The 23,111-nt window shown below is 38.3% G+C and overlaps 1 protein-coding gene and 1 pseudogene across 3 annotated transcripts in view; one reads left to right on the forward strand and one right to left on the reverse strand.

Annotated features, from left to right (window-relative positions):
* Positions 1-434: 434 nt before the first annotated feature.
* Positions 435-1,675, reverse strand: LOC101709915 (ubiquitin-conjugating enzyme E2 D3 pseudogene; annotated as a pseudogene).
* A 65-nt stretch (positions 1,676-1,740) lies between these two features.
* The window catches only part of Tmc1 (transmembrane channel like 1), a 455,769-nt gene continuing 434,398 nt past the window's right edge, over positions 1,741-23,111 (forward strand). For 2 of the 3 annotated variants that reach the window (XM_087184105.1, XM_087184104.1), the window contains exons 1-3: positions 1,741-1,943; positions 4,530-4,638; positions 12,893-12,993. The gene's annotated coding sequence lies outside the window, so the exon portion shown is untranslated. Of the gene's footprint in view, positions 1,944-3,180; positions 4,149-4,529; positions 4,639-4,753; positions 4,826-10,894; positions 10,967-12,892; positions 12,994-23,111 lie in introns of all 3 variants that reach the window. The other variant, XM_087184103.1, reaches the window with a different exon arrangement.

The raw sequence follows: 23,111 nt of genomic DNA on the forward strand, positions 1-23,111 counted from the left end.
AGTCACATACAAGGAATTTCCCATTTAGAATATCAATCACTGCTATCTATCTCTAGGGGAAGTAGTGCCTCTTCTTTTTATAATGCTAACCAGTGAATGTGCCTCAATTGTTCTCCCTGTTGGCTCCTGGAGGGCTGGCACCTTGAGGACTGGGGCCCTGAGGGCTGGCACCTTAAGAGGGTCCCTTTCTTTCTTTTTTTTTTTTTTTGGTTTATGCAACTTTATTGAAGAAAAATAAATCAATTACTAGCAGAGCTATTAGTTGATCATTCATCCATTGACAACTTGCATCATTTACTCAGTGCTATATTTAACAGTGTTTTGGAAGATAGATTAACTAATAGCTCCAAGACTCCTAACAATTTAAATGAAAATTACAAAATGTTTTGAGACCCTATTTTGGAATACAAAGGGTGTTTGAGTTCCAATTTCCATTCTCTGTAGAAAAAGAACAGGTCATTCCTTTATTGACATGCATAAAATACATCACATTTTCTGTTCTGCCGATGCTATAAATTCAATACCAATTCTCCAACCACATCAGTTATGAGCATAAAGTATATCACGTAACCTCAAATCTCTAACAGTGGAAGGCTTAACAAGAATGGATGCTGCTAGAATAATGCTGCTTCCTTGCCGTGACAACCGAGCATCCATCTCCCCCGCTCAGCTGGCTTCTTCAGAGCTGTGAGGAATGGTTTAGTCTCATAACCAAGTTAGAGTGAAGACATTGGCCACATAATACACATGCTCCATTTTTTAAAAAAAATTCTGAATCTTGGGCAACTGTTCTCTTGTAACTACTTTACAGTTTCTAAAAGCAGTTATTGTCCAAAGCTGGAAGAGCTTAAGTCTTCTCAGATGAGCATGTGAATGAATGGAGGGAGGTAAACCAAAAATAAAATTACAAAAGATGAGGTCTGATAGGGGAGCAGCCGGATAAGAAAATCAAAAAAGGAACAGTAATTTAAAGTTTATTCCAGCTATAATGCAGGTTATTCTGATTTTAAGGTAGCATCACATGGCATACTTCTGAGTCCATTCTCGAGATATTCTGTTGTACTTGTCTCTGTTTTATAGATCCGTGCAATCTCAGGCACTAGGGGGTCAATCTGCGTTTGGATCACACACAAGTGAACAAATGGATAAAAGAACTTTAGAAATAGTTAAAGCAGGAGACCACTGTGATCTTAGGATATCGAGACAAATGCTGCCATTACTGTTAATATTTGGATGATAAATTCTCGTTGTAAATGCAACCTCAGGTGGTTTGAAGGGGTAGTCTGTAGGACAATGAATTGTCAAAAAGAATACACCACCTTGATATGGGCTGTCATTAGGTCCCATAATTGTGGCTTGCCAATGGAACATGTCATCCCCAACTGGGCCTGCAGAACATTGTGCTGGAGGGTCACGGGCCAAATCACCAAGTTCCTTATTAATCCGCTTCAGCGCCATGGTCCGTGCTGTCCCGGCCCTCGGCGGCGTCCGCATGTGCTCGGTCCCGCCGCGTCTGGATGGTCCTCGGTTCCCAGCGGCTCAGACACAGCGGCTCAGACACAGCTCTCTTCACCGCGCCGATCCGTCCGCCAACGCTGCGGCGCGAGGGAGCGCAGCTCGGCGGCCCAGTCCCTGGCCGGCTCGGCCCGCGCACCGCCGTCTCCCGCTCGGAACAGCACCTTCGACTACGCCGACCGGAGGTCGCGCCGGGCGGGCGGGGCCCGGGGGCGGGTCATGGGCCGAGGGGGGGCGGCGGCGGAAGCCCGGACTCAGAGAAGCATCGAGAACCGGAAGAAGGTCCCTTTCTAACTACCTACAAGACATCTAACTTACCTACCTACAACAAGGACACTGAGAAGTTGGCTATTTGCAATCCAAGGAGAGTCCCTCACAACACCAACCATGCTGGCACTTTGATATTGGACTTTCCAGACTCTAGAATTGTGAGTAAATCCATTTCTTTTGTTTAAACAAAAAAAGTTAGGCTTCCTAGGGCAGGCATAAATGAATCAACATGGATAGGTTTGCACAAAACATTGACTTTTAGGGGTCTCACTCTCTAATAATCTTGAGAATACTCTTATGTGACAAGAACTCTACACTTTAAAGTGAAGAAGGAATTTGGTCTGTGGAATCCCCGTAATCTCTTTTCATGAACACTTTGCTCTTAAATTATTTGTAAATGTTTCATATTTCATCCCCCAGATTCAGAAAGAGTAAAGTCTATATTCATAAATATCTATTTATTGAGAAACCCAAGTGTTGGACAAAATGGATGCAGGGAGGTCTGTTACTCAAAATGGCATCCGCTTCTCTTAAATGGGTTGTTTCCTCTCCAGGAAGGCAGAACTGAACTTGACACCCCACCCTGCTACTCATCAGCCGATAAGTTTAAACTCCGTCACCTGCCCCAGCAATACAACCAATCCTCAACCACCACGATGCTCTCCCTACCGCCACACAACCCTTTATAAACTTCACCCAGTTAGTTTGTCGCTCTCTCTCTCTCCATAGTTCAACAGCCTGGCAGCTCCTTCCCCCAATAAAGCCCTGCCTCAAGTGCTCCTGTTTTGTTAATCAAGTATTTATCCCATTGTTTGCACTGGAGTTTTTGTATCTTCCAGACAACAACTATATCCCCATTCAAGGACAAACAACATGTGCATCTGAACACACACAAAAAAATGTAAATGTGATCTTTTGAATTATGAGAGGATTTCCTTCTTTATTCCTTTATATTAGAAGCTCTATTAATGAACCTATGTTATGAAGTTTAATTTAACTGAAAACATCAATGTAACCGTTTTAAAGTACATTTGTACCAAAAATTACAAATTATAAACACTATCTGCCTATGGAAATTCAGATTTCAATTTCTCATGACATGAAATGTGAACATGAAATTTTTAGGGAAGTACAAGGTTTTCTCATTTTTCTGCCTCCACATAAATATATTACCCATTGTACATTGAAACGAAAATATAAATCATTCAGGACAGATGGATGAGTTGCGTGGGAATCTTACTTTTTAATCCATTGATAATGATCATTAAAAAGTCATTAAATTTCCTAACATATATATATTATATATATATTTTTTTATTAACACATAAAATGTGCTCCTTCCAGGTGGTTAGAAGAGAGGTTCAGTAGAACTCTTTTTTTTTTTTTTGGTACCAGGGATCGAACTTGGGACCTTGTGCTTGTGAGGCAGGCAGTGGCACCACTGAGCTAAATCCCTGGCCCAGGTAGAACTCTTGAAGACATTGGCACAGGAAAAGATTTCATGAACAAAACCTCAGTTGCGCGTGAAGTAGCACAAAAAATCAACAACTGGGATCTCATCTTATGTAAAAAGCTTCTGTACTGCAAGAGAAACCACCAACAGTGTGAAGAGACAACCCACAATCTGGGAAAAAATTTTTACCAGCTGTTTCTTAGAGAAAGGTCTACTATCTGGAATATATAAAGAACTTAAAAAACATCAGATATCCCAAATTTAAAGACCCAATCCAAAAATGGGCATCTGAAATGAACAGACATTTCTCAGACAAAGAAGTAGAAGCAGAAAATAAACATATGAAGAAAATGTTCAACATTACTGGTCATTCGAGAGATGCAAATGAAAACAACTCTGAGATTCCACCTTACTCAAGAAAGAATGGCTGCTATCAAGGAATCAACCAATAATAAATGCTGGCCGGGCTGTGGGGAAAGAGGAACACTGCTCCACCGCTGGTGGGAGTGTAGACTGGTGCTACCACTGGAAATCAGTATGGAGACACCTCAAAGGATTAGAGGTCCCACTTGACCCAGCTATTCCCCTGCTGAGTATCTTATCTTCCCAAAAGAATTAAAAGCATCATACCACAGCAATATATGTGCACCTGTGTTCATAACAGCACAGTTTGTATGGCTAAAACTTGGAAACAACTCAATTGCCCATCAACTGGAGACTGGATAAAGAAATTATTTTTAATAAAATAGAGCACTACTCAGCCATAAAGAATGAGAAACTAGAGACATTTATAGCTAAATGGATGCACATTGAAGCTATACTATTAAGTGAAATAAATAGAACACACATGTGTAAATACTGAATGATTTCTTTGGTGTGAGAAACTGAAAGTGTAAATAAGGATCAAAAGGTATAATAGATAATGTGAAATAGGAAGAAAAGGGGCAAAGGGGAAGGGGAAGTAGGAGGGGTAGGGGAAAGGACAAAAGGGAAAGGAATAAATATGACAAAAGGGAAAAATGAAAACAAAGTCTTTGTAAACAGGGAGGGGTGGAGGGGTTGAAGGGAGGGCAGGGGAATGGGGAAAAAAATAAGAACCAAGATACATCATGTAAAGGTACAAACTCCCAATGGTGAATGTCAGCATATTGTATACCTAAAATATATCAACAAAATTAATGAAAAAAAATGTGCTGCTTCACCATTTCTTTGGTCATGTAATATTAAGATCTGACTACAGGCTATCTTTTTTCTTTTCTTCTTTCTTTCCTTTTTTTCCAATTGTGAGAAGAGGTGTCAACAAACAGTTACCCCAGTATTACTGAAGTGGTCGAGTATTGCTATGTTCTTGCTGACAGAAATCTAAGTGGAATACTCTAGGTGCTCAATATGAATTACTGGTAAGCCATTTTATATTCACTAGTGATTTTTATATATTTGGGGCTCAGAATGTATTGTCTCTATATTTCTATCTTTGAAAAATATTTTGACAATTACTTAAAATGTTTTTTTTAGGCCTCTATTTGGAGATCTGGGAGAAGATAAATCAGCATGGATAATCAGACTACCTAACTAATCACATAACATGTACTATTTGTTTACACAAAAAATATATGTATTCTGGGTTTGGGATTTAGCTCAGTGGCTCTGCGCCTACCTTGTAAGGACAAGGTCCTGAGTTCAATCCCCCATACTAAAATATATATATATGTATATATTTTATATATATTTATTTATATGTATATTATATATATACATTGCAGAAAAATCCAAAGCCACAAATAATAGTAAGAAATTGCCGGCGGCACCCAGAAAGATTAACATAATAAATTATTGTATGCAGCAGAATATATAGGAACTTAGTTGATAAACATTCTCCTCTCTTAGAGAAACATTCTTCTAGCTTTATTTAAGGAAATGAAGAGAAATTGTTAGCTTTGAGTTACTAGTGGGTGATTCCTATATCTACCTGCTGTGCTTGAAGGACCAATTAATTTCAGTTATGCTTGAGAAAGAAGGTGAGCATGAGGTACACTTTCTTCTTGGAGAGTCTTAGAGGAGTCATTGAAACTTGAGGGAGAAATAGGAGAAAGGGAAGATTTTGCCCTTAAAGTAGTCAGACTCTAAGCTGAGCTTTTAAAACCACATTTAAGTCATTGATCCTATATTGGTCACCTTTCTCATTGCTGGGTCAAAAGGGCCCACATCCACAATTTAAAGAAGGGATTTAATATGGATCATGGTTTCAGAGGTTTAGTCCATGGACATGCTGGACTGGGACAGTCATGACAGAAGGGTGTGGTGGAGCAAAGATGACCCCTTCATGGTGGCCAGGAAGCAAAATACAGAAAAGAGCAGGCAGGAGATATGCCCTTTGGAGGTACATCCATAGTGACCCACATCCAATTGGGCCCTGCCTCCTAATATCATATTCAGATCTGAACATCAGTGGATTATATTCCATTCATCTCTGCAGGAGTCTCTGAATCTAGTCAAATTGAGAATTAAGATTAATTGGCACAGGGGCTGGGGATTTGGTTCAGTGGTGCTGCTGCCCTCCTGACAAGCGCAGTCCCGAGTTTGATCCCCGGTACCAGAAACAAACAAACAAACAAACAAAGATTAATTGGCACAGTTCCTAACCACTATGTGACTTTGGGTCAGTAGCAACCGCTCTAGGCACCAGTTTTCCCATTTATGAAATAAAGAGGTTGGACAAAGGCAAACTTAAAGATGGGGAAAAGGTCACAGAAATAGATCTAATACGTTGTGCCCGCTTACTTAGGAAGATTGGCTTGAGAAAGCACTTTATTTCTATTTTGTCATAGTGATGAGGAGAGGAGAGAGATGAGGATGAAGATGACCTTTAAAAAAGGCTTAGCTAAAAGTCTGATCTCATTTAATACCTTCATTCAGGATCCAACCGTATGCTGTCCAACATGATGGTCTCTAGCTATGTGCTGCTGACCTCTCTACATGTGACTAGTCCAACTAAATTTAGACCTTTACGTATGAAACACACTGTAGATTTTTAAAACTTTGAACAAAGATATAAACTATCTCAACAATTTTACTTATCTTTTTATTTGTTTTTTGGTTTTTTGAGACAGGGTCTCACTGTGTAGCCCAAGCTGGACTTGAACTCACTATGTAGTCCAGGGTGGCCTCAAACTTGTGGCAATCCTCCTGCCTCAGCCTCCCAAGTGTTTGGACTACAGGTGTGTGCCATCACGCCTGGTTCTTTTGTTTGTGTTTTGTTTTTTTAGTTTTTTTGAGACAGGGCCTCCCTATGTAGTTCAGGCTGGCCTTGAACTCATGGTGATCCTCCTATCTCAGCTTTCCTGAGTGTTGGGATTACAGGCCAATGGAACCATGCCTGGCTTTCAACAATTTAAAAATATTCATTAAATGCTGGAACAATAAGCAGATAAGTGGATTAAATGAAAATAGTATTATACATTTATTTTACCTGTTTCTTTAAAAAAATTTTTAATGTGACAAGTAGAAAATTTAAAATGAGATATATGGCTCCCATTCTATTTCTACTGCATAGCAGTGATTTGGGATATGAAATCAGTGGAATATACTTAGGGAAAATGTGTAATCACTAAATTCTACATGGATATGGAAGATTTTCACAATTGTTAAGAATGGTCTGGTGGAACAAGTGTCATCAGAAACCCAGATATTAGTCAGATAAAAGCAGGAAAATAGGAGTGACTAAAATATTTGAAGGTAAGTCATAGCAGCAGGTGTACTAGTTATGGACGAACCTGAGCTTCTACATGACATGGAGCAGTTCAGAGGTGGTCTTGACTATAGAGAAACATTCCAGTCACACTGTTTGTGGTGGTTGATTCTTTTAACTGAGCCCTTCTGCAAACTACCTGCAATTGCAGCAAGGAAGAAGGTAGGGAAGGGGCAGAGGGAAGAAATGGGATGATTTCAAGGCACATTTATAGACTTTATAGATTGACCTTGTCAAAAGGAGAAGTACAACATACTCATGGTGTCAATCAATGATTACACAACTCTGATAAACTAAATAGCAGCTCTTCTTCCTGGAAAGTTTCGCTTACCTCACAGTGATGAATCACTTACTTCCAGAAAATAGTACATTTACTGAAGGCTCAGTTTAGTCCTAGTAATTAAATTCTGTTAGCCACATGGGGTCAGATTTCATGTTAACACGACAGAAGGGAGAACAAAACTCTAAAAGCACACTGAAAATGCCCTTAACACCCAGGCAGGGCTTTTCACAGTCTTTGTCCTCCTAAACTTCAGAACCCCACTTGACAACAATAACTTTCCCCTTAGCATTTTCCTCTGTTTCCTCCTGGTGATGTGGTGTCTGAGGACTTCTGTTATTAGCCCAATTTCTCTCAGGAGCTGTGCAGTATTAGCTGTAGTGGACATCTGGGTAATACTTTATGTAAAGTGCACAGTAGGCTTGCAATTAAGTTGGAGTTATTAGTATTTTTATTGCCTTTGGCTGAAGATTTTCCTTCAGTCAAGGTTTAAAATTAAGTTCCCTTCTATTCATATATTATGGATTACATCTGCTCCTTTAATTTCAAATGTTAATTCTTTTTTTTCTTTTTTTTGGTACCAGCATTGAACTCAGGACCTTGCGCTTGCGAGGCAGGCAGCGGAACCACTGAGCTAAATCCTCGGCCCTCAAATGTTAATTCTTTATTGACAGATGATTGCAGAATGCACATCTATGGAGGCGGAGTATAAGCATTTTCAATATTGTCTAGGCCTGGCAGGCTGGATAACATACACAGAGGCTTATTTCTTCCAAATCTATTTTTCCTGAACCCTGAGGTCAATGCACCTCTTCATTTTTTTTTTTTTTTTGGTACCATGGATCGAACTCGGGACCTTGTGCTTGCAAGGCAGGCAGCAGAACCACTGAGCTAAATCCCCAGCCCCATTCTCTTCATTTTTTGCTAGGTACAGTGTCATAGCTGTGTGCCTAGGCCCTCCCCCTGTCCTTTCAGCTCCACATACTCCAATGTTGGTGAATGAATGCAGGCCAGGATGCTAATAAATCCCAACACCAGGTTGGCATGTCTTAGTCTAAGTGTTCCAGGGGACCATAGGAGTCTGACAACGGGGTCAAGATAACTTCGATTGACACAAATTAAGGAGAGAATGTGTTGACAGGCCTTAGCTGTGGGGCTTTGGGCAGGTCATTCACTTCTTTGTCTTAGCTCTTTAATTTGTAGAAGGAGCATTGTGGACTTTTTCTGCTGACTTCCCAGAGCTAGGCTGATGAGGTTGTAGAAAGGCATCAGTATATGTAGCATTGCAAAGCTTACAACATCTTTATACTTACTCAAATGAAAGGTTCATGGTAAATTTCAATAGCAATGTTAAATTCATGCTGTGTGAGTTAAAGCTTGCCATCCTGACAAGCCTCATGTATTTGTTACTACTTTTGTTCCTGAAATGACTATTTATTGATAGTTTTAATCATCAAAATCTTGTTGGTTTTTAATTTAATAGATGACAAAATTAAAAACCTGTGTTTATTTATTTATTAGGACTAAATATATGAACAATCCATGCTTATTGCAAAAAATTCAACCACAGAGAAAATGAAGATTATTAAAATCAGCCTGAATCCTGTTTACCTAGAAATAATCATTTTTAAAAATTTGGTTAGAATCCTAAAAGATGTGAATTTACCTAATTAGATGAAACTGTAAATATTGACTTATAACCCGCTTTTTAAAAAACTTTTGAGACAATGTCTTGTTAATTGCCCAGTTGCCCAGGCTGGGCTTGAACTTTCCATTCTCCTACCTCAGCCTCTCAGCATGCTGGGATTACAGACGTGTGCTTGAAAAATTCTTTAGTATGCTAGATTTCTTTAGTAGCAACTGTTAATTTAGACTAATCTTTTGTAATGGCCATATTACATTATATTATGGCTTCATGATACCTTACCAATATATATTTCTTTATTCCTTTCACGATGAACATGCATACTATTTTCTAATTTCCACAATTCTGAATAGAACTGTTATGAATGTCAAGTTGTACCAAAACTTACACATTTGCTCGAACACACTCTGAAAGAGAAGCAGGCTCATTTTCCTAGTCAGGCAATTAAGAGGTAGAATAGATGTATTTTGATAATCAGCTTTTCTCTGCAATGTCCCAGTTTCTGGTTGGCAATAGATTAGTGCATTATGATCATTATTTTCCTGAAGGGTAGAAACTTACACTTAATCATTGTGACTAAAAATTAATTTCATGTTATTAGGGATGAGGAGATAAAATAAAGTATCCTTTCCTCAGCTGAAACTATTATAGTTATTCTAATTAAATCACTCTTGATGCATATGATAAAACATGCATTGGCTGCTTATTTCTTTTTAATATAAAAGTTTATTGTCTTTCATGTTAAATGCTCTTCTTCGCTTTATTTCAGTTAATAATACCTCAGCACTTGAGGCTGACACCATCTCTTCTTGTTAAACATTGACCATAATTTTTGCTTCAGGTGAATGAAAATAAAAGTCAAACATTTCTTTAAGTTAAAAAAATTAATTAAAAAAATTCAAATTCCGGGCTGGGGATTTAGCTCAGTGGCTCCGGCGCCTCCCTCGCAAGCTCAAGGTCCTGAGTTCGATCCCCACTACCTAACCCCCCCAAAATATTCAAATTCCCAAGCAGATTATTAGAATGTTATGAAGGAATTTTCAAAGATTTTTTGGGGGGAATGAATTTCTAGAATGTTTTCTTTTTTATCTCATAACCTTATACAGTGCTTGGGAAATAGTGGGAACTAAGTAAATATTTGTTGAAGAAATGAGTGAATGAATGAAGCCATTTTCAATCTGCAACTTGAATATTGGCAAATATCTGAACCAGTGGACCAAGCATTTATACAATTATGCAATCTAGGATTACCATAGAATTAATTTTTCTTTCTGTAAAATTTTAAATTTATAATTGATGCATAATAATTGGCACAGTGTGATGTTTTAATATATTATAGAGTGATGAAATTAGAATAATTAACATGCCCATCACCTCAGACATTTATCAGTTTTTGGTGATGATAACAGTCATATCCTTTTTTCCAACTATCTTGAAATGTACAACACATTACTGTTAGTTATAGTCACCCTAATATGTAATAGACCACCAGAGCTTATTTTTCCTATCTGTAACTTCATACTCATTGGCAAACTCTGGCTATCTTCCTCCTTCCTTATCCTTACTAGCCTCTGTGTGTTTGTCAGCTTTCATCACTGTGAAAAAATAACTGAGATAATCAACTTAAAAAGGTTTTATTTTGGGTCATGATTTCAGAAGTTTCAGTCCCTGGTCTCTTGGCTGAGTTGCTTTGGGCCTGTGACTACAAGGTACATTATGATGGGAACATGTGACAGACAAGGATGCTTTCCTCGTGGTGGCTGGAGAACAAAAAGAGAGACATAGGACTATGTGGGCTGGGGATGTAGCTGCGGGCACAGTGCCTGCCTGGCAAGCACAAGATCCTGAGTTTGATCCCCAGTAATCCCTCCCCCCCCCCAAAAGGGAAAGAAACAGGAATATATTCTTCAAGGCCACACTCCGGAAGACCTAACTTCCCTCCACCAGGCCTCACTTCCTAAAGGTTTCATCTCCTTGCTATAGCACTAAAGTCTGGGGATCAAGTTGTCAACACATGGATTGGACATCATTCAAGATAAAAAGTACAGCATGCTGGTAACTATTATTCTACTTTCAACTTCTGTGACCTCAACTCTTTTAGATTCCACATATGATAGAGATCATGTGGTATTTGTCTTTCCATACCTGACTTGACATATGTCTTTCAGTTTATCCATGGTGTTGCAAATTACAGGATTTCATTCTTTGTGTAACTGACTAGTATTTCATTGTGTATGCATATCACATTTTCTCTATCCACTCATCAGTTGATGGACACTGCAATCATTTCCATTTCTTGCCTATTGTGAATAGTGCTGCAGTGAAAATAGGAGTGGTGTTGCCTCTCCAACAGACTGATTTCATTTCCTTTGGATGTAGTGCGGTGGGATTGCTGGATCATATAGTAGTTCTATTTTTAATTTTTGTGGAACATTCCATACTGTTTTCCATAATGACTGTACTAATTTACATTCCCACCAGCAGTGTCTAAGAGTTCTTCTTTCTCTCCATGCTCTCCGGCATTTGTTATTTTTTAAAATCTTTTTAACAATAGTCATCCTAAATGGGGTGAATTGATATCTTACATGGTTTTTGATTTGCATTTCTCTGATAATTAGTGATATTGACTATTTTTTTCATGTGTCTCCTGACAATTTGTATGTCTTTTGTTCCCCCTGTACTTAGAAATGAAGTGAACGTCTTCCTCTAAACATAACTTGTAAGTTTTATCATTTCCAAGAACTGTTGTTTATGGAAGGGTTGGAAAACTATGCTCTTGAACCAAATCCAGATCTTTGCCCATCGATATAGCCTGTGTTAAGAATGATTTTTAAAACATTTTAAATGGTTGGAAACAATCAGAAGGGTAATGTTTTGTGACAGATAAAAATCACAAACAATTTAAATTACATCAGAGCATTGCCATGTTCACTATTTTATACATCATTTATAGTTGCTTTTGTACTGCAGTGGTGAAATTGAGTAGAGTCTCAAAAAGCCTAAACTACTTACTATCTGGTCCTTTACAAAAAAAGATGCTAACTCTATTTCATGGAGACAGAGAATGTTCACTTATCAGCTAGCTGTATTGAGGGCTAGAGCAGCCTACTACATTGGCAGGTAATGCTAGAAAAGGGAGGTCAAAATTATATTTTTATTTTGTCAATACCTTGAAAAATTATAGTGGTAGCATATTTTCTTTTGTCTTTCACTACCCCTAATTGAAAAAAAACAATCTTATGCAGTGCAACCGTGTTATTTGAAACTGCATCAATACAGTATAACATCAAATGCCAAGATTGCTTAGAACATCCTCACACCAGGCCTAATAATTCACCTTTGACCCTTCTGGACCCCTAGGCTTCCCTTTAGGCTGCTACCTCTAGGCTGGGAATATTACAATTTCCCTACATAGTTTGAGATAGAATTTTAGAAACTGAGTCTTTGGATCTTCTGTGAGAAATTGAAAAAATTTATCTATACTCTAAATATACGAAATTATTAAATTCTTATTTCTATTTTAGGTTTGAGATTTAAATTTTTATGAGTTTTGTTTTCTTTCAAAGCAGAAATTCTTTTTTTCACCAGATTCCTGAGTGAAACCAAGAATCGCACTAGGATGCGAACAGTTCAATTATTGTTATTCCAAAGCAAAGTTGCTGTAATGCTGATTATAAAAGAGAAAGGGAGGAATGTTTGAGCAGGCATGTATCGTGTATCCTTGACATCTTCGTAATGCCAGGTTCTCTTCAACTTTAACTAGCCGTTAACTCTCTGTAGGGTTCTTTAGAGCAGTAGAACCAATAAGATATGTGTAGCTGTTATGTTTAATTACTTTATTTTTCAAGGGTTTGCTGCTGAGATGGTTGGGGCTGCCAAGTATGAAAAGTGCAGGGTGGGCCAACAGACTGGAAATTTGAACAGAAGATGAAGTAATCTTGCACCCAAAGGCAGCCTGAGACAGAAGTCCTTTCTTTTCAGGGAACCTCAGACTTTGAAGGCCTCAGCTGACTGGATGAAGCCCATGTACATTGTGAAGGTTAAACTGTTTCACTCAAAGTCTACAGATTTACATGTTAAAGGTATGCATGACACATATAACACCTTTCTCTTTAATGAATTCTGTCAATTTTATTTTTAAATTTAATGTAGCTTGACTTTAAAGTCACAGCAATTTTTCAAGCGCAAGGACCCGAGTTCGATCCCTAGTACCAAAAAAAAAAAAATACTATGAGATATTGAGTTTGACTCCTCAGGATCTCTCTCAGTTTAACAGCCTTGTGTAGATTCAGTGAATTTATGAAGGATGTAATAATATGATAGAAGAATCATGATACCCAAGGAATCCGTGTCACAATCTTGAAACTTGTGGATATTTTACCTTGCATGGCAAGGGAAACTAAGACTACTAATCAACTGACCCTAAGCTAGAAAGATTCTCCCAGATCATCCAATCCTATGCATAGTAACTACAAGTCTCTAAATGTGGAAGATGGAAGCAGAAGAAGAGGAAGTCAGAATGATAAGATGTGTTGTAAACTGAATGGTCCTCTTCAGCCCTGCAAATTCTTATGTAGAAGCCCTCCCCTGCAATATGGTGGTATTTAGAGGTGATGCTTTGGGAGAGAGATAGTGAGGTTCAGATAGTATCATGAGAGTGGAGCCCTTGTGACAGGATTAGTGCCCTTCAAAAAAGAGACATCACTGAGATTTCTCTCTGACTCTCTGCTATGTGAGGACACAATGAGAAGGTAACCATCTCCAAGTCAGAAAGTGTGCCCTTCGCAGAGCCTGACCATGCCTACACGTTGATCTTGAACATCCTGCCTACAGAACTGTGAGAAGGAGCTATCTGTTGTTTAAGTCATCCAGTCTGTGTACATTTCTTATGGCAGCTTGAATTGACAAAGACATCCTGTGAGAGGGATGTGGCCTAAAGTTACTGGCTTTGAGAAGAAGTAAATCACAAACTAAGGAAAGTAGGCAGCCTCCAGAAACTGGAAAAGGCAAGAAAAAAGACCATCACCCAGACCTATCAAAAAGGAGCACATTTTGCTGATGCTTTGATTTGTTTTGCTGATAGTGAGACCACTATCATAACAGTGCTCTAGACAATTTTAAGATAATAAATCTGTAGCTGGGCTTGATGGCATATGTGTGTAATTCCAGCACTCTGGGAGGCTGAGCCAGGAGGATTGCAAGTTCAAGCTGATCCCAGGCAATTTAGCAGTTTAGTAAGAGTCTGTTTCAAAATAAAAAATAAAAATAAAAAACAGGGCTGGGGATGTAGCTTAGTGTGAAGACCCTGCATTCAGTCCCCATACTATAACAAACAAACCTTAAAAAGAGACTAAATATGTGTTTTTTTAAGCCACTAAAGAGTGCAAGAATTTGTTGCAGGAGCAATAAACAACAAATCCAGATGCCAGCAGGGCTTAGTACTTTTAGCAAATGCAAATGTATTGAATTTGAAGCTGCTGTCATTAAAACTAGAGATAAAAGTGTGTAGAAAATATTTCTAGTGCATGTCTTTTGTAAAACATCAAATCCTACAATCACTTTTTTCCTGCTGTTTTCAACATGGGGGATTTATTTCAAAGAGAAATATCAAGAGAATCTCCTCGGTGCTATTATTTAGGTATTATGGAGTAACTTATAAGGAGGAAATCAAGATTTTATTTGCAGCTAATTTCTACATGCAAATTTCAGAACAAAAATTGGCTGCTGTGATCTTGACATAGTTAATTTTAAAAAATGTTCTATCTTTTTCCTGGCTTCTAAAAACAGAAAGAAGATAACTACATAAAATCCAGTATTTAGCTGGGTATGGTGGTACTCACCTGTAATCCCAGCACTCAGGAGGCTGAGGCAGGAGGATTGCCATGAGTTTGAAGCCAGCTTGGACTACATAGTGAGTTCAAGGCCATCCTGAGCTATAAAGCGAGACTGTCTCAAAAAACAAAACAAAACTCCAGTGTTTAGTAAAGCTATAATAGCCATACTTACTTCACACTAAGGACATATTTTATTTAATTTTTCTAAGCACCATGTGAATTATTTTATTTTACAGATAAAGAAAGTGAGGCACAGTGTTCAAAGTGGTGGAGATGCCAGTTTGAACTGAGGCAGGGTAACTCCTGAGACAGTGGATTAAACCATTTTATATACACATGCCAACTAAATTATGTCCTTAATTGTAGGAATACCAAAACAACTTTAAAGGGAGGCAGTGGGATTCTTAGCAGGATTCTAAAATTATCCATCTCCCACCTATCTGTCTGTCTGTCCATCTATCCATCCATCTTCTATAATCTATCTTCACCATTTATCCAGCCATCAGTTGATCCATTGTTCCATCTTCTTTGGTCTGGTTTGAAGAAGAAGATCCCTAATCGAATAGGCTGGGGTTAGAAATCATAAAGGAAGTGAACAAAGGCCTTTCTTTCTCCCTACAATCTCTCTTGCCTTTTTCCAGGAGACTCTTAAGAAAAGAGAGTTTATTTCCAAATTTTAAAATAAGTTATTCCCAAATTTCTTTCTTATGTACTTTCTCCCCTTTTTTCACACAGGGTTAAAAAAAGCCATTTTTGGAGTTTGTTGGCCACAAGCCCTCTGCATCACCCTGAAAGAAGCAGTGCAGGTTAATGGGAAGTTCATTAAAACAGAAACCAAAAGACACAGGTTAAAATCCTTCCATGGATGCAAAATTGAATGTCTTTAATCTTAGTTTTCTCTTTTGGAAAGTGTGGATACTTCTGCCTCCTTTTCTGGATTTTTTGTGGATTAAATAAAATAATGGAGCATGTGCATAGGATAGGTGCTCAGCCTTCTTTGGACTTCTCAGGAATATGTCCTCCCATCCCTTTTCTCTGCTCTTTTTTCCAGAGACTTTTAACTTTCTTCTGTATTCTAGACCCAGAGCTCTACTTACTAGTTTTGTCCCCTATGGCAAGTCTCTTAATCTCTGTGATCTCTTAATTTCTTTTATCTATAAAAAGAGGAATTTGACTGCCTTGAATAGTACTGTACCCATTTCTTTTCTTTTCTCCTTGCATTAGAAAAAAAATGTGTTTATGGCCTTTGAAGAATAAATCACTATTCAGCTAATGATAGAATGTTAATAAAGAACTTGAAATTTGTTATGTAATTAATAGCAAAACACTTTGTGTGCATGCTCATTGAGACACATGGTGTTCATAAATTAGAATTTCTTCTTGTGTGCTTGTTTAACATTTGATCAGTGGCTTTCATTCCCTTAGAACAATATAATTTGCTTACTGAAGGCTTCTTTTGGTCCTTGCCTATATTTCTATATCTGAAACTTTTTATTTCTCTTCACTTTGCTTTTGAAATATTTCACAACATACCAGTACATTCCTTTGTATGTTGATGTCTATGAACCTATTCCTCCTTTACCTCTCTCTTCTGTGGTCAAATTTTCACCCTTGAAATCTTACCCTGACATTCACTTTCTCCAGGAAGAATTTTGTTTTCCTCAGTTTCCCACCCAACTAGACCAGCTACCATGTCATCTACATTTGATTCTTGCTCATTACTTTTTCTTTCATGTTATTTGTCTCAATTTCAACTAAATCCACATTTGAGTAATTGTTTGATATCCATTTCCTTGAAAGGTTAAATATTATTCATAACTGTATCCATAGCTCTTAGATACTAAGGTATGTCTATATTTGGAGATGGGTGTTTAAAAGGTAATTAAAGTAAAATGAAGTCATATGATTGTACTACAATTTACTTACATATTGCATTGAATGAGTGAAGGATATTTTCACAAATAATAAAACTGAGACCTGAATTGAGAATAAGAGGTTAGGTAATGCCTTCACGCTCAAACAGATGAACGGTGGCAAAGTCAGCTCTTGGATCTAAGACCTTAAAGCTGAGTCTCTTGCTTATATACATTCTTTTTCATTTTTGAGAATAATTGACTTATTTGAAAAGTCCAATAAAATTATAATTGAAACAAATATTTTTTAAATTGACAAAAATTGTACATGTTTATGATGTGCAACATGATGCTTTCATATATGGATACATTGTAGAATGGCCAAATCCAACTAATTAACATATATATTGCCTCAAGTGAGGTAAGTCCTTTCTACAACCTCATCTGAAATTGCCTAAAGAGGAAAATATTTTTAAGAATGTGGTGAGGTGGCAACATGATGATGGTTCTTAAACTGTTATCACAGGAATATGAACAGAGAAGGGCAGAAGAAGAACTTGTACCCTACAATTAAAATTGAGGGGCTCCATAATTGTTCTTCCTATTATGAGAGATGTATGAATGGGAATTTCAAAGAGTTCCTGGATTATTAGCTCAAAATTATAGTTAGTTTGGCTTCAAAGGTTTGTTATTTCTAAAAATTCTGTAGTAAGCAATCATCAACTAACATTTGAATATGCATGACCATCATTCTTAAAAATCAGTAGGTCCCTCTCAACTGCTGACCCGGCTTCTAGGACTCAGTTCTTATGTGATCATTGTCACACAGGATGTGATATTGGTTTTCTAGGATTGTTATAACAAAATACTATGAAGTGGATGGCTTAAACAGACATTTGTTTTCCTATGGCCCTGGAAGCTACAAATCTAAGTCAAGTTGTCAGGGTTGATTTCTTCTTAGGACTTTCTTATTGACTTATAGATGGCTGTCTTCCCCCAGTGTGTTCTCATGGTTTTGTCTTTGCATGTATTTGTCCTAATCTCTTCTCATAATGACACTAATCATATTGGCTACACCCATATAAGCTCATTTTACTTAATTACCTTTTTAAAGTCCTATCTCCCATATAGTCATCCCTTAGTATTGATTGGGGACCAGTTCCAGGACCCTGCCACCAATATCAAAATCCACAGATGCCCAAATCCCTTCCTTATTCTTGTGTCTTTAGATCATCTCTGGATTATTTAAAATAACCAAAACAATGCTACTTAGTTGTTATACTGTATTGTTTAGAAAAGAATGACAAGTAAAAATGTACAAGTTCAGTTCAGACACGATATTTTAACATATTTTTGGTCTGTGGTTGGTTGAATATGTGAATATGGAATGCAGGGACAGGTACCATGGATTGTACAGTCACATTCTAAGGTACTGGAGATTAGGACTTCAACAAAGAAATTTCATGGGGCAGGTACAATTTGGTCCATAATAATGATATTCAAATTAATTAAGAACTTCTTAGCTGTAGAGTCAGACCTATTGGAATAGATGCTAGCCATCGTTTGGGCCAAGTATTGGGAGCCCCCTGCTATTCTTCAGTTACTAGAACATGAGGAGATAGGGGACCAGGTGCACAAAGGGCAGTGGGAGGTCGCTTGGGCAACTAGGAGTAGCAGCTCTTTACCAACTGGTAGAGAACTACTTCAGTATTTTAAAAAGAAGTATGGTCATTTTAGAGCAAGTCAGATGAATGTCCATATTGGATGTATATGAGGGGTTAAGCTATCTATTTTGAGTACACCAAGTTTGACTTCTTGGAGTCATTGTTAAAGTTGAACTGAATCAATCAAGATGGCATGTAAAGTGATCCTACATTCAAAGTACAAGCTGGAAGAGTTTCTCTTTTCTTGATTTACCAGGGTCTTAAAGGTTTTCTTCTGAACAGTGGGGTGGCAGGTGAGCTAGGAACTGGAGATAATACTCATTAAAAATCAGGAGACTGATAAGGCAGCTTCAGGATGTTGGGGTGTGTGGGGAGGGTCAGAGAGAAGCAGAAGGCTAGGTTACCAGTTAAGATGCTTTCACATGGATTCAAACTTGAGCAGATAAAGGCCATAATCCACAGGGGTGCAGTGAGAATGGTGAGAAGAAGGTGGGTTGGAGGGAGGGTGGTTGTGGACTGTGTTTAAGAGGCTGAGGGGATTCCAGTGCCCACCCCCAACTCTTCCAGCAGAGGAAATGACACCTAAGCAGTCCTAGCAGCTGAGACTGTAAATGTACTTCTCCCTATCTCAGTTCAAGAGCGGAGCCTGAGGTCAAGTCTTGTTTGGTCTCCCCAAGGCCCAGCATGGGGACGATGCCTCCTAGAAGGCCTGAAAAATGACAGAAGAATAAATGAGAGTTGTTCCTTATGTTAGCTACTTTCAAATCTGAAGATGGTGCGTATTTTGGAGACGGTAGGATTGGTGATGTAGGAGGAGATGGTAGAAATTCTGAGGTAGGCAGGGGCCCTGTGAAAGCATTTTTATGCTGATCTCAGGTGCTCAGAGGCAAATATTAGAAATTATGGTTACCTATTATAATATAGATCAAAATGAATTAAAGAAAATTATAAAGTAAATACTATAAATGATATGAGAATGTGGCGAAATCTTGAAGGTGGTATAAAAATCATCAAAATCTAGGAATTTCTGATATAGAGGAATCAAAAATTTGCCTAGGATTTTGAGTCAGGAGACCTGGATTCTTGTCATGAAGATTATTGAGTCTCATTTTTTTTCCCACTCCACAAATATTTATCAAAGTTGTCCTACATGTTAGCAAAGAAGTTACTGTGTGGTTAAAATAAATTACTACTGGAGGGAGAAATAGACTTTTGAAGTTTTTTTGCACAATGACCTGGTATTTCAATTTAAACTCTTGAGCAATGACTTTCATTTCAAAAGATCACTAGAGTAGACTGAAATTAGAATGAGATATTTCCTTTCTCCACCAAATAGGAAAATGAAATGAATGTTAGTAGATTAAGGCAATAAAATCAGAAACAGAAGATGCCCTTTTTCATTTAGCAACTTGAACACATAGAAAAATCCACCTTTATCCAGTTCTTGTTTGTACAGGGCTGGGAATACACTTGGTACCTTGCAAAGTGAAAGTAGAAATGACAAGGTCCTTTCCTAAAGCAGCTCAGACCTGAAGACCTTTGAACACACCTACTCTGCCTAGCAGTAGACTGCATAACTGAGTGGATGTGATGGAAAAGGTCATGCTAGGGCGTGGGCAGTAGGTGTAAGAAATGAGCCATTGATACTGGGACGTTGGGGCAGGAAAAGTTGGAGGAAGAACATGCTCTAGATTTCTCAATTGGAAGAAATAATAAATGTGAGGTGAAGGTGACATAGAGAGGTGAATCAAGTGTGCCTGCACATCAAGAAAGAACTCAACAAGAGTCTTTTGAACAAAATTTCCCCCTTTCCTTGATATTTGAAAACAACCTGTCTTAGTCTATTTATGCTATTTATAACAAAATACCTGAGACTGGGTACAGTGGTATCTCAAAAAATACCTGGGACTGGGTACAGTGGTATCTCAGTTCACAAATGTTTTTGTTTGCAAACAATTTGGTTGGTTTGGCAAAATTTTGTTTTTGTTTGTGAACTCTGCATCGAGTGACAAGCATGACTGTGACCATCTTTCCCATATGAATAGGAAAGTGGAATGGATTAAGTTCACGAACTGAGGCACCACTGTAATTTATACAGAACATAAATATTTTTTATGACTCTAGATGCTGGGAACTCCAAGATCAAGGTGCCAGCATATGTGGCTTCTGATGAAAGCCTTCTTTCTGTGTCTGTATGTGGTGGAAGGAGCCAAAAAGACAGAGATGAATGCTGAATCCTCCTGTGGCGGAAGAGACGGAAAAACAAAAGAGGGGCTAGTGATTTCCTTTAATCCTTTTATATGGTTGCCAGTCCCTTCATGTGGGCTGTTCTCTATTGCTGAAGATCTCATTTCTTAGCACTGTAACACTGGGGTTTAAATTATAACACATGAATTAAAGAGGAATCCATATATTCAAACCATAGCACATAACTTTTGGAAATTTCTTGTCCTGATATGTCCCAAGGAACACAGATTTCCCCATGTTTACAAATGAAGTAATAGGGTGAGCAACTGGGCATATTTCCAGGGGGTTTGTTCAATTCAATTAGTAGAGTCCACTGTGTGTGTGTGTGTGTGTGTGTTTTGCAGTATATCTAGGTGTGTGCTGTGAGTCAATAAATGCTGTGTAAAAAGCAAAGGTATCCAAATTCCCATGAGTGTTTCTGGCATTGACCATGTAGCCCTGCAAACTGACAGTTGCCAGAGTGGGTCCTTTGCCTTTGCTAGCTCCATCATCCCCACCACTCTGCTCTGCTGTGACCACAGCTAGTGATTAAATCACCAGATTGCCTTTTCCAATAGGGCTCCAGCTGCTCTAATTTTCTCCTACTTCAAGTCATAACAACTAATATTTCTTGAGCACTTAGTTTCTGCCCAGAACTGTTCAGAGCACATCACATGTGCTCTCTACCTTATTCTTCATCACAAATTGTAGTGGAGGGGTGGGGATTTAGCTAAGTGGTTCCGCTGCCTGCCTTGTAAGCGCAAGGACCCGAGTTCGATTCCTGGTACCAAAAAAAACCCCCAACCAACCAAAGAAACAAACAAACTGTAGTGGAAAACTCCACTTAAGGCATGACAAAAGAGAGCTTAAGTAGGTTAAGTTATTTGGTCATGGTTACTTAGCTAATAAGTGGTCATGATAGGAATGGGATTTGAACTTAAATTCTGTTCCTGGACTTCTTTTTAACCATCTTATAATACCACCTCCCAGGAGGCCTCATTGAAGCTGGAATGAGTCGGGTGTGGGGGGATTATGGGATCTCAGTCAAAGGCATCTCACAGTGTTGTCTCCTCTCACCACCTCACCCCCTAAAAAAGAGCATTCTCTGAATGCTCTCCCTGACAGATTGTCACTTTGCTTCTCCTCAGACATTAGTGGTGACCTGGAATGTGATGCCACATGAGGCAGACTAGTCCATTTTTAAATAGCTCTGATTGCCACCCAGTTTTTTCCATATTTTGAGTGAAAATAATTTCTCTCCCTGATTTCACCTACATGTCCTAATTCTGTTTTCTGGAGCTCTACCAAGTATGACTTTTCTTTCTTCTGGTGGACAAACCTCTAAATATTTTGTGATCCAAGGGCATTTGGAACAAATTTTTTTACTGCACCCCAACTTTCTTCCTTATGTGCAGTGGAAACACAGAATTTCATTCTTTGAATGCGATGGACCTTTGCATTCATTCCTGTGAACAGCTTGTTATTTGTGCCTATTGGCCCAGAATGACATGGCAATGTATACAAAGGACTTTGTTTTAGTATATTTGATCGCAACATTAAATACCCCTCTGTACAATCTGCATCGATTACCTTTGGACTTTAGTCATTTGGGACATTGTATTCATGCTTGGAGCTTTTGAGGACCTGGTGCTAAACTGTTAAGCCAAATCATTTATACCTTCATAACTTAAAAACAACAAGAGGACCAGGGATTTAGCTCAGTGGTGCCACTGCCTGCTTTGCAAGAGCAAAGTCCTGAGTTCAGTCCCTGGTACAAAGAAACAAAAACAAACAAACAAACAAAAAACGAGAAGACTGTTTGACTCTATGAATATACTTTTGTGAAGATAGAAGGCTAAGATGTGATAAAAAAGTGAGGTAACTTGGTGTGTCATAAGGGAAGACCTTGAAGGAGATGAGGAGGCTCCTGGTGTAGGCCTGTGGGATGAAGCCTGAACTTTAGAGACTTCAAAGGACAAGTCATCAAGGGAAAGACCAAACTAGAATAAATTTGGCAATGACATAGTTATTCTGGTTTCATTCAGAGAAGGGTACAGAGTACATATAGATGACATTATTTTTGTTACATTAGGCACACTAGTTAGTCATGGAAGTTGTGAGTTATTTGCTTATGTTATATTTGTGTTCATGATAGAAATTTCCAGGAGGGCCAAGGTCTTTTGTGTTTAGTGAAACACTTAAAGTTTATAAAGAAGATTCTATGTTGTTACTGGGAGTGACTGCCTTTTGCTTTGGTGCAGGGTAGCTCCCCTTCCTCTGGTGTGTTTAACTGTTGTGTATTAGAAGGTGAATTGGGCTTATCTTGGTAGGAGTTCAACCAGTCACATAATTGTGGAAAAGATTTTTCCTCTTTGGGGGCTTCCATTTCCTCATCTGTGAAGTGAGGGAGTTCTTTCCATCTATGAGAATCATGAACTCTTCCTATTTATTTATTTATTTATTTTGGCACCGTGGATTGTACTCTGGACCTTGTGCTTTCGAGGCAGGAGGTGGAACCACTGAGCTAAATTCCCAGCCCTCCTTTTTATTTTGATATGCTAGTTTCATGTAAAGTCCTAGTATGAACATACTGACACATTCTGCTTAAGACAGCCACCATGCT

Source organism: Heterocephalus glaber, unplaced genomic scaffold (genome assembly GCF_053883595.1).
Source record: "Heterocephalus glaber isolate CG9 unplaced genomic scaffold, H.glaber_assembly_v1.0 deba00001481, whole genome shotgun sequence".
Lineage (NCBI taxonomy): Eukaryota > Metazoa > Chordata > Mammalia > Rodentia > Bathyergidae > Heterocephalus > Heterocephalus glaber.